We start from the raw sequence: 12,730 nt of genomic DNA, 5'->3' as shown, positions 1-12,730 counted from the left end.
TCTTCACCCCAGCACCTACCGCCTCTCTTCACCGCAGCACCTGCCGCCTTTCTTCACCCGTTAACCCCAGCACCTGCCACCTCCCTTCTCCCCAGCACCTACCACCTCTCTTCACCCAGCACCTACCGCCTCTCTTCATCCCAGCACCTACCGCCTCTCTTCACCCTAGCACCTACCACCTCTCTTCACCCCAGCACCTACGACCTCTCTTCACCCCAGCACCTACTGCCTCTCTTCAACCGTTCACCCCAGCACCTACCACCTCTCTTCACCCCAGCACCCTCCACCTCTCTTCACCCCAAGTACCTACCACCTCTCTTCACCCCAGCACCTACCACCTATCTTCAGCCCAGCACCTACCACCTCTCTTCACCCCAGCCCTTACCACCTCTCTTCACCCTAGCACCTACAACCAATCTTCACCCCAGCACCTACAACCTCTCTTCATCCTTGCACTTACCGCCTCTCTTTACTCGTTCACCCCAGCACCTACCACATCTCTTCACCCCAGCACCTACCACCTCTCTTCACCCCAGCACCTACCACCTCTCTTCACCACCAGCACCTACTGCCTCTTTTCAACCGTTCACCCCAGCACCTACCACCTCTCTTCACCCCAGCACCCTCCACCTCTCTTCACCCCAAGTACCTACCACCTCTCTTCACCCCAGCACCTACCACCTATCTTCAGCCCAGCACCTACCACCTCTCTTCACCCCAGCACCTACCACCTCTCTTCACCCTAGCACCTACAACCAATCTTCACCCCAGCACCTACAACCTCTCTTCACCCTAGCACCTACAACCAATCTTCACCCCAGCACCTACCACCTCTCTTCACCCTGGCACCTACCGACTTTCTTCACCCGTTCACCCCAGCACCTACCACCTCTCTTCACCCCAGCACCTACCACCTCTCTTCACCCCAGCACCTACCACCTCTCTTCACCCCAGCACCTACCGCCTCTCTTCACCCCAGCACCTACCACCTCTCTTCACCCTAGCACCTACCGCCTCTCTTCACCCGTTCACCCCAGCACCTACCACCTCCCTTCACCCCAGCACCTACCACTTCCCTTCACCCTAGCACCTACCACCTTTCTTCACCCAGCACCTACAACCAATCTTCACCCCAGCACCTACAACCTCTCTTCACCCTAGCACCTACAACCAATCTTCACCCCAGCACCTACCACCTCTCTTCACCCTGGCACCTACCGACTTTCTTCACCCGTTCACCCCAGCACCTACCACCTCTCTTCACCCCAGCACCTACCACCTCTCTTCACCCCAGCACCTACCACCTCTCTTCACCCCAGCACCTACCGCCTCTCTTCACCCCAGCACCTACCACCTCTCTTCACCCTAGCAACTACCGCCTCTCTTCACCCGTTCACCCCAGCACCTACCACCTCTCTTCACCCCAGCACCTACCACCTCTCTTCACCCCAAGTACCTACCACCTCTAGCACCTACAACCAATCTTCACCCCAGCACCTACAACATCTCTTCATCCCAGCACTTACCGCCTCTCTTCACTCGTTCACCCCAGCACCTACCACATCTCTTCACCCCAGCACCTACCACCTCTCTTCACCCCAGCACCTACCACCTCTCTTCACCCCAGCACCTACCACCTGTCTTCACCCCAGCACCTACCGCCTCTCTTCACCCCAGCACCTACCACCTCTCTTCACCCTAGCACCTACCGCCTCTCTTCACCCATTCACCCCAGGAGCTACCACCTCCCTTCACCCCAGCACCTACCACCTCCCTTGACCCCAGCATCTACCACCTTTCTTCACCCAGCACTTACCACCTCTTCAGACCAGCACCTACCGCCTCTCTTCACCCGTTCAGCCCAGCACCTACCACCTCTCTTCACCCCAGCACCTACCACCTCTCTTCACCCCAAGTACCTACCACCTCTCTTCACCCCAGCACCTACCACCTCTCTTCACCCCAGCACCTACCACCTCTCTTCACCCCAGCACCTACAACCTCTCTTCACCCCAGCACCTACCACCTCTCTTCACCCCAGCACCTACGGTCTCTCTTCACACCAGCACCTACGGCCTCTCTTCACTCGCTCACCCCAGCACCTACCACATCTCTTCACCCCAGCACCTACCACCTCTCTTCACCCCAGCACCTACCACCTCTCTTCACCCCAGCACCTACCACCTCTCTTCAGTCGTTCACCCCAGCACCTACCACCTATCTTCACCCCAGCACCTACCACCTCTCTTCACCCTAGCACCTCTCTTGACCCCAGCACCTACCACCTCTTTTCACCCCAGCACCTACTGCCTATCTTCACCCATTCACCCCAACACCTACCACCTCTCAACACCCCAGCCCCTACCACCTCTCAATACCCCAGCGCCTACCATCTCTCTTCTCCCCAAGTACCTACCACCTCTCTTCACCCCAAGTACGTACGACCTTTCTTCACCCCAGCACCTACCGCCTCTCTTCTCCCCAGCACCTACCACCTCTCATCACCCCAGCACATATCACCTCTCTTCACCCCAGCACTTACCGCCTCTCTTCACCCCAGCCCCTACCACCTCTCTTCACCCCAAGTACCTACCACATCTCTTCACCCCAGCACCTACCACCTCTCTTCACCCCAGCACCTAACACCTCTCTTCACCCTAGCACCTACAACCAATCTTCACCCCAGCACCTACAACCTCTCTTCATCCCAGCACCTACCACCTCTCTTCACCCCAGCACCTACCACCTCTCTTCACCCCAGCACCTACCGCCTCTCTTCACCCCAGCACCTACCACCTCTCTTCACCCTAGCACCTACCGCCTCTCTTCACCCGTTCACCCCAGCACCTACTGCCTCTCTTCAACCGTTCACCCCAGCACCTACCACCTCTCTTCACCCCAGCACCCTCCACATCTCTTCACCCCAAGTACCTACCACCTCTCTTCACCCCAGCACCTACCACCTATCTTCAGCCCAGCACCTACCACCTCTCTTCACCCCAGCCCCTACCACCTCTCTTCACCCCAAGTACCTACCACATCTCTTCACCCCAGCACCTACCACCTCTCTTCACCCCAGCACCTAACACCTCTCTTCACCCTAGCACCTACAACCAATCTTCACCCCAGCACTTACCGCCTCTCTTCACCCCAGCACCTACCGCCTACCTTCACCCCAGCACCTACCGCCTCTCTGCACCCCAGCACCTATCACCTCTCCTCACCCTAGCACCTACCACCTCTCTTCACCACAGAACCTACCACATCTCTTCACCCCAGCACCTACCACCTCTCTTCACCCCAGCACCTACCACCTCTCTTCACCCCAGAACCTACCACCTCTCTTCTCCCCAGCACCTACCACCTCTCTTCACCCCAGCACCTACAACCTCTCTTCACCTCAGCACCTACCTCCTCTCTTCACTCGTTCACCCCAGAACCTACCACATCTCTTCACCCCAGCACCTACCACCTGTCTTCACCCTAGCACCTCTCTTCAACTCAGAACCTACCACCTCTCTTCACCCCAGCACCTACCACCTCTCTTCACCCCAGCACCTACCACCTCTCTTCACCCCAACTCCTACCGCCTCTCTTCAACCCAACTCCTACCGCCTCTCTTCACCCCAGCACCTACCGCCTCTCTTCAACCTAGCACCTACCGCCTCTCTTGACCCGTTCACCCCAGCACCTACCACCTCTCTTCACCCCAGCACCTACAACCTCTCTTCACCCCACCACCTACCGCCTCTCTTCACTCGTTCACCCCAGCACCTACCACCTCTCTTCACCCCAGCACCTACCACCTCTCTTCACCCCAGCACCTACCACCTCTCTTCACCCCAGCACCTACCACCTCTCTTCACCCCAACACCTACCACCCCTCATCAGCCCAGCACCTACCACCCCTCATCACCCCAGCACCTACCGCCTCACTTCACTCTTTCACCCCAGCACCTACCACCTCTCTTCACCCCAGCACCTACCACCTCTCTTCACCCAAGCACCACTCTTCACCCCAGCACCTACCACCTCCCTTCACCCCAGCACCTACTGCCTCTATTCACCCATTCTCCCCAACACCTACCACCTCTCAACACCCCAGCACCTACCACCTCTCAACACCCCAGCACCTACCACCTCTCTTCACCCCAAGTACCTACCACCTCTCTTCACCCCAAGTACCTACCACCTCTCTTCACCCCAGCACCTACCGCCTCTCTTCACACCAGCACCTACCACCTCTCTTCACCCCAGCACCTACAACCTAACTTCACCCCAGCACCTACTGCCTCTCTTCACTCGTTCGCCCCAGAACCTACTAAATCTCTTCACCCCAGCACCTACCACCTACCACCTCTCTTTACCCGCAGAACCTACCACATATCTTCAACCCAGCTCTACCACCTCTCTTCACACCAGCACCTACCACCTCTCTTCACCCCAGCACCTACAACCTCTCTTCACCTCAACACCTACCTCCTCTCTTCACTCGTTCACCCCAGAACCTACTAAATCTCTTCACCCCAGCACCTATCACCTCTCTTCACCCTAGCACCTCTCTTCAACCCAGCACCTACCACCTCTCTTCACCCCAGTACCTACTGCCTCTCTTCACCCATTCACCCCAACACCTACCACCTCTCAACACCCCAGCACCTACCACCTCTCAACACCCCAGCACCTACCATCTCTCTTCACCCCAGCACCTACCGCCTCTCTTCACCCCAGCACCTACCGCCTCTCTTCACCGCAGCACCTGCCGCCTTTCATCACCCGTTCACCCCAGCACCTGCCACCTCCCTTCTCCCCAGCACCTACCACCTCTCTTCACCCAGCACCTACCGCCTCTCTTCACCCGTTCACCCTAGCACCTACCACCTCTCTTCACCCCAGCACCTATGACCTCTCTTCACCCCAGCACCTACTGCCTCTCTTCAACCGTTCACCCCAGCACCTACCACCTCTCTTCACCCCAGCACCCTCCACCTCTCTTCACCCCAAGTACCTACCACGTCTCTTCACCCCAGCACCTACCACCTATCTTCAGCCCAGCACCTACCACCTCTCTTCACCCCAGCCCCTACCACCTCTCTTCACCCTAGCACCTACAACCAATCTTTACCCCAGCACCTACAACCTCTCTTCATCCCAGCACTTACCGCCTCTCTTCACTCGTTCACCCCAGCACCTACCACATCTCTTCACCCCAGTACCTACCACCTCTCTTCACCCCAGCACCTACCACCTCTCTTCACCCCAGCACCTACCGCCTCTCTTCACCCCAGCACCTACCACCTCTCTTCACCCTAGCACCTACCGCCTCTCTTCACCCGTTCACCCCAGCACCTACTGCCTCTCTTCAACCGTTCACCCCAGCACCTACCACCTCTCTTCACCCCAGCACCCTCCACATCTCTTCACCCCAAGTACCTACCACCTCTCTTCACCCCAGCACCTACCACCTATCTTCAGCCCAGCACCTACCACCTCTCTTCACCCCAGCCCCTACCACCTCTCTTCACCCCAAGTACCTACCACATCTCTTCACCCCAGCACCTACCACCTCTCTTCACCCCAGCACCTAACACCTCTCTTCACCCTAGCACCTACAACCAATCTTCACCCCAGCACCTACAACCTCTCTTCATCCCAGCACTTACCGCCTCTCTTCACTCGTTCACCCCAGCACCTACCACATCTCTTCACCCCAGCACCTACCACCTCTCTTCACCCCAGCACCTACCACCTCTCTTCACCCCAGCACCTACTGCCTCTCTTCAACCGTTCACCCCAGCACCTACCACCTCTCTTCACCCCAGCACCCTCCACCTCTCTTCACCCCAAGTACCTACTACCTCTCTTCACCCCAGCACCTACCACCTATCTTCAGCCCAGCACCTACCACCTCTCTTCACCCCAGCACCTACCACCTCTCTTCACCCTAGCACCTACAACCAATCTTCACCCCAGCACCTACAACCTCTCTTCATCCCAGCACTTACCGCCTCTCTTCACTCGTTCACCCCAGCACCTACCACATCTCTTCACCCTAGCACCTACCACCTCTCTTCACCCCAGCACCTACCACCTCTCTTCACCCCAGCACCTACTGCCTCTCTTCACCCCAGCACCTACCACCTCACTTCACCCTAGCACCTACCGCCTCTCTTCACCCGTTCACCCTAGCACCTACCACCTCCCTTCACCCCAGCACCTACCACCTCCCTTCACCCCAGCACCTACCACCTTTCTTCACCCAGCACCTACCACCTCTTCACACCAGCACCTACCGCCTCTCTTCACCCGTTCACCCCAGCACCTATCACCTGTCTTCACCCCAGCACCCTCCACCTCTCTTCACCCCAAGTACCTACCACCTCTCTTCACCCCAGCACCTACCACCTATCTTCAGCCCAGCACCTACCACCTCTCTTCACCCCAGCACCTACCACCTCTCTTCACCCTAGCACCTACAACCAATCTTCACCCCAGCACCTACAACCTCTCTTCACCCTAGCACCTACAACCAATCTTCACCCCAGCACCTACCACCTCTCTTCACCCTGGCACCTACCGCCTTTCTTCACCCGTTCACCCCAGCACCTACCACCTCTCTTCACCCCAGCACCTACCACCTCTCTTCACCCCAGCACCTACCACCTCTCTTCACCCCAGCACCTACAGCCTCTCTTCACCCCAGCACCTACCACCTCTCTTCACCCTAGCACCTACCGCCTCTCTTCACCCGTTCACCCCAGCACCTACCACCTCCCTTCACCCCAGCACCTACCACTTCCCTTCACCCTAGCACCTACCACCTTTCTTCACCCAGCACCTACCTCCTCTTCACACCAGCACCTACCGCCTCTCTTCACCCGTTCACCCCAGCACCTACCACCTCTCTTCACCCCAGCACCTACCACCTCTCTTCACCCCAAGTACCTACCACCTCTAGCACCTACAACCAATCTTCACCCCAGCACCTACAACCTCTCTTCATCCCAGCACTTACCGCCTCTCTTCACTCGTTCACCCCAGCACCTACCACATCTCTTCACCCCAGCACCTACCACCTCTCTTCACCCCAGCACCTACCACCTCTCTTCACCCCAGCACCTACCACCTGTCTTCACCCCAGCACCTACCGCCTCTCTTCACCCCAGCACCTACCACCTCTCTTCAACCTAGCACCTACCGCCTCTCTTCACCCATTCACCCCAGGAGCTACCACCTCCCTTCACCCCAGCACCTACCACCTCCCTTGACCCCAGCATCTACCACCTTTCTTCACCCAGCACTTACCACCTCTTCACACCAGCACCTACCGCCTCTCTTCACCCGTTCACCCCAGCACCTACCACCTCTCTTCACCCCAGCACCTACCACCTCTCTTCACCCCAAGTACCTACCACCTCTCTTCACCCCAGCACCTACCACCTCTCTTCACCCCAGCACCTACAACCTCTCTTCACCCCAGCACCTACCACCTCTCTTCACCCCAGTACCTACGGTCTCTCTTCACACCAGCACCTACGGCCTCTCTTCACTCGCTCACCCCAGCACCTACCACATCTCTTCACCCCAGCACCTACTACCTCTCTTCACCCCAGCACCTACCACCTCTCTTCACCCCAGCACCTACCACCTCTCTTCACCCTAGCACCTCTCTTGACCCCAGCACCTACCACCTCTCTTCACCCCAGCACCTACTGCCTATCTTCACCCATTCACCCCAACACCTACCACCTCCCAACACCCCAGCCCCTACCACCTCTCAATACCCCAGCGCCTACCATCTCTCTTCTCCCCAAGTACCTACCACCTCTCTTCACCCCAAGTACGTACGACCTTTCTTCACCCCAGCACCTACCGCCTCTCTTCTCCCCAGCACCTACCACCTCTCATCACCCCAGCACATATCACCTCTCTTCACCCCAGCACTTACCGCCTCTCTTCACCCCAGCACCTACCGCCTACCTTCACCCCAGCACCTACCGCCTCTCTGCACCCCAGCACCTATCACCTCTCCTCACCCTAGCACCTACCACCTCTCTTCACCACAGAACCTACCACCTCTCTTCACCCCAGCACCTACCACCTCTCTTCACCCCAGAACCTACCACCTCTCTTCTCCCCAGCACCTACCACCTCTCTTCACCCCAGCACCTACAACCTCTCTTCACCTCAGCACCTACCTCCTCTCTTCACTCGTTCACCCCAGAACCTACCACATCTCTTCACCCCAGCACCTACCACCTGTCTTCACCCTAGCACCTCTCTTCAACTCAGAACCTACCACCTCTCTTCACCCCAGCACCTACCACCTCTCTTCACCCCAGCACCTACCACCTCTCTTCACCCCAACTCCTACCGCCTCTCTTCACCCCAACTCCTACCGCCTCTCTTCACCCCAGCACCTACCGCCTCTCTTCAACCTAGCACCTACCGCCTCTCTTGACCAGTTCACCCCAGCACCTACCACCTCTCTTCACCCCAGCACCTACAACCTCTCTTCACCCCACCACCTACCGCCTCTCTTCACTCGTTCACCCCAGCACCTACCACCTCTCTTCACCCCAGCACCTACCACCTCTCTTCACCCCAGCACCTACCACCTCTCTTCACCCCAACACCTACCAGCCCTCATCAGCCCAGCACCTACCACCCCTCATCACCCCAGCACCTACCGCCTCACTTCACTCTTTCACCCCAGCACCTACCACCTCTCTTCCCCCCAGCACCTACCACCTCTCTTCACCCAAGCACCACTCTTCACCCCAGCACCTACCACCTCTCTTCACCCCAGCACCTACTGCCTCTATTCACCCATTCTCCCCAACACCTACCAACTCTCAACACCCCAGAACCTACCACCTCTCAACACCCCAGCACCTACCACCTCTCTTCACCCCAAGTACCTACCACCTCTCTTCACCCCAAGTACCTACCACCTCCCTTCACCCCAGCACCTACCACTTCCCTTCACCCTAGCACCTACCACCTTTCTTCACCCAGCACCTACCTCCTCTTCACACCAGCACCTTCCGCCTCTCTTCACCCGTTCACCCCAGCACCTACCACCTCTCTTCACCCCAGCACCTACCACCTCTCTTCACCCCAGCACCTACCACCTCTCTTCACCCTAGCACCTACCACCTCTCTTCACCCCAACACCTACCACCCCTCATCAGCCCAGCACCTACCACCCCTCATCACCCCAGCACCTACCGCCTCACTTCACTCTTTCACCCCAGCACCTACCACCTCTCTTCACCCCAGCACCTACCACCTCTCTTCACCCAAGCACCACTCTTCACCCCAGCACCTACCACCTCTCTTCACCCCAGCACCTACTGCCTCTATTCACCCATTCTCCCCAACACCTACCACCTCTCAACACCCCAGCACCTACCACCTCTCAACACCCCAGCACCTACCACCTCTCTTCACCCCAAGTACCTACCACCTCTCTTCACCCCAAGTACCTACCACCTCCCTTCACCCCAGCACCTACCACTTCCCTTCACCCTAGCACCTACCACCTTTCTTCACCCAGCACCTACCTCCTCTTCACACCAGCACCTACCGCCTCTCTTCACCCGTTCACCCTAGCACCTACCACCTCTCTTCACCCCAGCACCTACCACCTCTCTTCACCCCAAGTACCTACCACCTCTAGCACCTACAACCAATATTCACCCCAGCACCTACAACCTCTCTTCATCCCAGCACTTACCGCCTCTCTTCACTCGTTCACCCCAGCACCTACCACATCTCTTCACCCCAGCACCTACCACCTCTCTTCACCCCAGCACCTACCACATCTCTTCACCCCAGCACCTACCACCTGTCTTCACCCCAGCACCTACCGCCTCTCTTCACCCCAGCACCTACCACCTCTCTTCAACCTAGCACCTACCGCCTCTCTTCACCCATTCACCCCAGGAGCTACCACCTCCCTTCACCCCAGCACCTACCACCTCCCTTGACCCTAGCATCTACCACCTTTCTTCACCCAGCACTTACCACCTCTTCACACCAGCACCTACCGCCTCTCTTCACCCGTTCACCCCAGCACCTACCACCTCTCTTCACCCCAGCACCTACCACCTCTCTTCACCCCAAGTACCTACCACCTCTCTTCACCCCAGCACGTACCACCTCTCTTCACCCCAGCACCTACCACCTCTCTTCACCCCAGCACCTACAACCTCTCTTCACCCCAGCACCTACCACCTCTCTTCACCCCAGCACCTACGGTCTCTCTTCACACCAGCACTTACGGCCTCTCTTCACTCGCTCACCCCAGCACCTACCACATCTCTTCACCCCAGCACCTACCACCTCTCTTCACCCCAGCACCTACCACCTCTCTTCACCCCAGCACCTACCACCTCTCTTCAGTCGTTCACCCCAGCACCTACCACCTATCTTCACCCCAGCACCTACCACCTCTCTTCACCCTAGCACCTCTCTTGACCCCAGCACCTACCACCTCTCTTCACCCCAGCACCTACTGCCTATCTTCACCCATTCACCCCAACACCTACCACCTTTCAACACCCCAGCCCCTACCACCTCTCAATACCCCAGCGCCTACCATCTCTCTTCTCCCCAAGTACCTACCACCTCTCTTCACCCCAAGTACGTACGACCTTTCTTCACCCCAGCACCTACCGCCTCTCTTCTCCCCAGCACCTACCACCTCTCATCACCCCAGCACATATCACCTCTCTTCACCCCAGCACTTACCGCCTCTCTTCACCCCAGCACCTACCGCCTACCTTCACCCCAGCACCTACCGCCTCTCTGCACCCCAGCACCTATCACCTCTCCTCACCCTAGCACCTACCACCTCTCTTCACCACAGAACCTACCACATCTCTTCACCCCAGCACCTACCACCTCTCTTCACCCCAGCACCTACCACCTCTCTTCACCCCAGCACCTACCACCTCTCTTCACCCCAGAACCTACCACCTCTCTTCTCCCCAGCACCTACCACCTCTCTTCAGTCCAGCACCTACAACCTCTCTTCACCTCAGCACCTACCTCCTCTCTTCACTCGTTCACCCCAGAACCTACCACATCTCTTCACCCCAGCACCTACCACCTGTCTTCACCCTAGCACCTCTCTTCAACTCAGAACCTACCACCTCTCTTCACCCCAGCACCTACCACCTCTCTTCACCCCAACTCCTACCGCCTCTCTTCACCCCAACTCCTACCGCCTCTCTTCACCCCAGCACCTACCGCCTCTCTTCAACCTAGCACCTACCACCTCTCTTGACCCGTTCACCCCAGCACCTACCACCTCTCTTCACCCCAGCACCTACAACCTCTCTTCACCCCACCACCTACCGCCTCTCTTCACTCGTTCACCCCAGCACCTACCACCTCTCTTCACCCCAGCACCTACCACCTCTCTTCACCCCAGCACCTACCACCTCTCTTCACCCCAGCACCTACCACCTCTCTTCACCCCAACACCTACCACCCCTCATCAGCCCAGCACCTACCACCCCTCATCACCCCAGCACCTACCGCCTCACTTCACTCTTTCACCCCAGCACCTACCACCTCTCTTCACCCCAGCACCTACCACCTCTCTTCACCCAAGCACCACTCTTCACCCCAGCACCTACCACCTCTCTTCACCCCAGCACCTACTGCCTCTATTCACCCATTCTCCCCAACACCTACCACCTCTCAACACCCCAGCACCTACCACCTCTCAACACCCCAGCACCTACCACCTCTCTTCACCCCAAGTACCTACCACCTCTCTTCACCCCAAGTACCTACCACCTCTCTTCACCCCAGCACCTACCGCCTCTCTTCACACCAGCACCTACCACCTCTCTTCACCCCAGCACCTACAACCTAACTTCACCCCAGCACCTACTGCCTCTCTTCACTCGTTCGCCCCAGAACCTACTAAATCTCTTCACCCCAGCACCTACCACCTACCACCTCTCTTTACCGCAGAACCTACCACATATCTTCAACCCAGCCCCTACCACCTCTCTTCACCCCAGCACCTACCACCTCTCTTCACACCAGCACCTACCACCTCTCTTCACCCCAGCACCTACAACCTCTCTTCACCTCAACACCTACCTCCTCTCTTCACTCGTTCACCCCAGAACCTACTAAATCTCTTCACCCCAGCACCTATCACCTCTCTTCACCCTAGCACCTCTCTTCAACCCAGCACCTACCACCTCTCTTCACCCCAGTACCTACTGCCTCTCTTCACCCATTCACCCCAACACCTACCACCTCTCAACACCCCAGCACCTACCACCTCTCAACACCCCAGCACCTACCACCTCTCTTCACCCCAGCACCTACCGCCTCTCTTCACCCCAGCACCTACCGCCTCTCTTCACCGCAGCACCTGCCGCCTTTCATCACCCGTTCACCCCAGCACCTGCCACCTCCCTTCTACCCAGCACCTACCACCTCTCTTCACCCAGCACCTACCGCCTCTCTTCACCCGTTCACCCTAGCACCTACCACCTCTCTTCACCCCAGCACCTATGACCTCTCTTCACCCCAGCACCTACTGCCTCTCTTCAACCGTTCACCCCAGCACCTACCACCTCTCTTCACCCCAGCACCCTCCACCTCTCTTCACCCCAAGTACCTACCACCTCTCTTCACCCCAGCACCTACCACCTATCTTCAGCCCAGCACCTACCACCTCTCTTCACCCCAGCCCCTA

The sequence above is a fragment of the Triturus cristatus genome, chromosome 1_1, assembly GCF_964204655.1.
Source record: "Triturus cristatus chromosome 1_1, aTriCri1.1, whole genome shotgun sequence".
Classification (NCBI taxonomy): domain Eukaryota; kingdom Metazoa; phylum Chordata; class Amphibia; order Caudata; family Salamandridae; genus Triturus; species Triturus cristatus.
The sequence above is the reverse complement of the archived record's forward strand: the minus strand, read 5'-3'. Positions refer to the sequence as shown.